Source organism: Silene latifolia, chromosome X, assembly GCF_048544455.1.
Source record: "Silene latifolia isolate original U9 population chromosome X, ASM4854445v1, whole genome shotgun sequence".
NCBI lineage: Eukaryota > Viridiplantae > Streptophyta > Magnoliopsida > Caryophyllales > Caryophyllaceae > Silene > Silene latifolia.
In genome coordinates this window covers 58,624,733-58,629,482 of record NC_133537.1, presented here as the reverse complement: position 1 = coordinate 58,629,482, position 4,750 = coordinate 58,624,733, and the positions used below count along the sequence as shown (strand labels likewise).

The 4,750-nt window shown below is 40.7% G+C and overlaps 1 non-coding gene across 1 annotated transcript; it reads left to right on the top strand.

The window, feature by feature from the left end:
- The first annotated feature begins 4,160 nt into the window (after window positions 1-4,160).
- On the top strand, window positions 4,161-4,267 carry LOC141625409 (small nucleolar RNA R71). Its single transcript, XR_012535192.1, has one exon. It is a non-coding gene; the product is annotated as a small nucleolar RNA R71 (small nucleolar RNA).
- The last annotated feature ends 483 nt before the right edge of the window (window positions 4,268-4,750 follow it).

Genomic DNA, 4,750 nt, shown 5'->3' with positions numbered 1-4,750 from the left:
GTCAAGAGTGTCATGCTTAACCCACTTGAACTTGAGAATCATGGTGTCCATATCAACAAGATGGCCTCCTTTAACCGGCACATAAGTGTTGGTTTTTTGTTGAAATCCCTGTTAAAATGCCTAGCCAAATGGGTAACTAGTCCTCCATTGACAATAAAGGTGGTGCCTTTTTTGCCACAATCGACATTAAGCCATCGTTCCACCAAAAGTCTTAGAGCACTGTATGGCTTGGTAAATTCCCTCCCAATGTTCAAGGCCGACTCAAGAAGAATACAATTGAGTTTGGTGAGATGATTTGTACCATTTCTAGCTATCAAAGTATTCCCAATGACCTTATGCCATACTCTAATGCCCAGATGGAGGACTAAGAGAGCACGACAATCATGAAAGCGTATGAAGTTCTTTCCGGAAATTGCCATCCAAAGAGGAGCGGGGTCATACTTGATAGGAGTCTTTGTATATTTCGGGTTATCACTTAGGCCTAATATCTTACCCAATTCGCCATAAGTTATGCGTCTATCAACATTTTCAAGACGAAACTCAATGTTGGTTAGAGTCTCCACCCTTGTGACTTTCAAAGAACTTAAAAATTCCAAGGTGAGGGAGGGGTATGTCAATTCTTTCATTGTAAACAATTTATCCAATCCCATAGACTCAAAGAAGGTTTTGGTTTGTTCAAGAACACCCAATTTTGACAATGCATCTTCACAAATAAACTTAGTAGGCATGATGGTTTTCTTAGCAAAAAGAATGAATTTCTCCCTATGAGAGTCGGAAGTGAAAGTTACCTCCGGATAATTGGATAATTGTTCAATGAGCGGAGTTGTTGATGTTGTAGCTTCCATAGGGGGACCTTGTTGTTGAACCTCCAACCTTGCCTCATGGACTACCAATGCCTTTGAAAATTGTTTTGCTTGAAGAGCTAGTTGCCTTTTGGAAAATGTCTTCTTTGCGGGTGCTTTGTTACCTCCTTTAGTTCTTGCCATTCTCCTTTGCTTGATTACACCAATGAATGATTGAAATCTTCAATTTTTAGTTATACCCAAATCGATTTAGGATGAATGAATGTTGCTTTGTATCCTAAAAATCGACTCAAAGGTTGAAGATTTTGTTGTTTGAATCACTTGTTGTTGCAAAAGGAGTGGTTAATTTTTGTTGTGTGGAAGTTTGGATTTGATTTGGTTGAATTTGGTTGAGAAAATTTGATTTTGTTGATGGAGAGGATGAGGATTTTTGGGGTTTTTGGGTAGTGGGTAGTGTTTGTATGTTAAAGAAATGAGAATGAATAGGAGAAATGGGGTTTAAAACAACCGTTATATTTGAAAACGCAGTGGAGAACGAGTGGACCAGGTGTCGGGACGCTCGGATTCCTCAATGTTTGGCTCAGGAAAAGACGCCACAGGATGAGCGTCTTACTTCTAAGACGAGCGGATTCTCTGTGGAGGGACGAGCGTCTTTCTGGGTGGACGCTCAAATTCCTTTAGAGAGAAAATCCCAGATTTTTGCTATTGAAAAGACGAGCGTCTTTTGTGAAGGACGGCCGTCCAGAATAAGACGAGCGGATTCTCAGCTGAGACGCTCGGATTCTTTTACAGACCAGTTTTTTGTATTCTGCAGCTCTACCAGACGAGCGTCTGGTGATTTTGGACGCTCGGGTTCTTCAGGACGAGCGGATTGTCCATTTGGCCGCTCGGATTCCTCTTTGACCACACGGATTCAGGTCCATCCGTGGGTACTTCGTAACCCGTGTCATTTTCATTCTTCAATCTCGTGTTCTTCATTATAGGTGCACTACAAAGGCATGAATAGCCTAGGCAATTGATATCCCCACGCTAAGGTAAAGCACTACATATCAATAAAATCATAAGTCCCTCCCTCACTTCTCTCAAAATGATGAATATCTTGATCAAGGCGCAAAAATAAATCTAAAAATGACAAAAATTCAATGTAGTAATTGAAATACAAGTTAGGGAGTTAGAATATTTACAAATGGTGGTTTAGGGAGGACTCCACCAAACTCTCATTCAATGTGAGATGTCAAGGGGGAATGTTCAAGGTGTTGTTGATGTTGCTCAATACCTTGAAGAAGTAGTCGAAAGCTTGCTCATTATCATGATAAAGGTCCTCAATAGATTTTTGCACTTGTTGTTCTCCATGATGGTCTTGGTTCATAGCATTACCAATATAGGGATTGAATATCCCTTCAAAGTCATCATCCCAAAGACCGCAAACTTCGTCTACTTGATCATTAAAAATTTCTTGAGTTGATAGAGACAACTCTCCTTCTTTCTTGTCTTGGCCAATGAGGCCATCTTCTTTACTTGTCATGGTTGAGCATTTCAAGCTCTCATTGTTTCTATTTCCTTGCTCTTTTGATGGAGCATCATACTCTTTCTTTTTCCATTGAAATTCCAACTTCTTCCTATCATCCTTCCGGCTATAGTGATCAACCATAAAACATGGCTCATACAATCGGGGAGCTCTCATGGTCTTGTCAAGATTGAAAGTGATGGTTTCATCTCCCAGTTCAAGGGTGAGTTCTCCATGCTTCACATCGATCACCGCTCCCGCGGTGTGCAAGAAAGGTCTTCCTAAGATAATAGGAATGTTGGAGTCTTCTTCCATGTCAACAATAACGAAATCCACCGGGATGAAGAATTTTCCAATTCTCACGGGAACATCTTCCCATACCCCTAAAGGTGTCTTTGTTGATCTATCCGCCATTTGAAGCGTGATGTTGGTACATTTGAGTTCTCCTATTCCTAGCCTTTTGCTAACCGAATATGGCATGACACTAACACTTGCCCCAAGGTCACATAGAGCATTGTTGATTGTAGTGTCACCAATAGTGCATGGAATGGAGAAACTTCCCGGATCCTTGAGTTTTGGAGGTGAACTCCCTTGAAGGATGGAACTACTCACCTTAGTGAAGGCAATAGTCTCAAGCTTCCGGATTGATTTATTCTTCGTAAGGATGTCCTTCATGTACTTTGCATAGGCCGGAACGTGATTGATCAATTCCGTGAAAGGAATCGAGACTTCTAAATTCTTCACAATTTCCATGAATTTTCCAAGTTGGTCATCAAACCTAGGCTTAGCTTGACGACTCGGGAATGGAAGTCTAATAACAATGGGCTCGTTCTCTTTGTCCTTTTCTTCACTTTTATTTGAAACTTCTTGATTGGTGGGTTCTTCTTCCCTAGAGTTTTGCACAACTCTTCCCTGGTCACTAGCTTCCACAACTTCATCCTCAACTTGCTTCTTTGGTCCTTCATATATCCTACCACTCCTCAAGTGAATGGCACTAACCGTTTCATGTCTTGGGGGATTACTTTGAGGTGGTAATTGCCCCTTTTGTCTTTGAGAATTTGAAGGTGCTAGTTGGGTCATTTGAGTTTCCAACATTTTTGTGTGGGCTAGGATGTTGTTGATGGTGATGTCTTTTGCTTGGCTATCTTTTTTGCATTTGAGTGAAAAATTCTTGTTGATTCTTTTGCATTTGGAGGACCGCTTTTTGAACATCAAAACCTTGGTCATTTTGTTGATTGTATGGAGTTTGATTTTGATAACCTTGGTTTTGGTTGAAAAAGGGTCTTTGATTTTGGTTTCTCATGGGAGGTGGGGTGTATGTTGGTTGAGGGTTTTGATCATTTTGGCTTTTGTATGAGATATTTGGGTGAAATTTGGTATTTTCATTGTAATAGTTGGAATAAGGGGTGCCACTTTTGTATGCTTGAAAAGCATTCACTTGCTCATTTGTTTCCCTACATTCACTTTGGTCATGTCCCAAAGTTCCACATTACTCACATATCCCACTTGGGATTGATGAAGATGCCACCATGGCATTAACATGATGCTTTGGTGATTTTGAGGCTTCTTCAAGCTTAGCCATAGCCTTCTCAAACTTCAAGTTGATGGTATCAATATGAGCACTAAGTTGAGCACCCAATTGAGTAATAGAGTCCACTTCATGCTTTCCTCCTCTAGTAGCCTTGAAATGTCTACTATATTGTGAATTATGGACCGCCATTTCCTCAATCTTGTTCCATGTTTGATTATCGTCAACTTCGGTGAACATACCATTTGATCCCATGTTGAGAATGTTTCTTGAGTCTTCATAAAGACCATTCCAAAATTGTTGTACCAAGAACCACTCGCTAAGTCCATGATGAGGACATGAGCGACAAATTCCTTTGAATCGCTCCCAAGCTTCATACAAAGATTCTTCATCCCTTTGCTTAAAACCCGTAATTTGAGCTCTTAGCCTGTTAGTCTTTTCCGGAGGGTAGAATTGTTTGTAGAAAGCTAGAGCCAACTTCTTCCAAGAGTCAATTCCAAGAGTAGCTTTATCAAGGCTTTTCAACCATTGTTTCACGGTGCCAATTAGAGAAAAAGGAAATAAGACCCATCGAATTTGGTCTTGAGTCACTCCGGTTTGTGAAATTGCATCACAATAGTCACAAAAAGTTTCCATGTGGGAATGAGGGTCTTCACTAGGCATCCCCCCAAATTGGCTTCTTTCGACTAATTGGATAAATGCGGATTTTGCAATAAAATTTCCGGTTAAGTGTTGTGGTGTGGGAGTTCCATTGGGTAGGTTCTCCTCGGTTGGTACGGAATGTGATGAAAACTTAGGCATTGTGGGTTGATTGTGTGATTGATTTTGTGTTGGGTTCTCCTCACCTTCTCTTACAAAAGGGTTGATGAACTCAATAGTGTTTGGTTGAATATCTACAACCTCACCAATACC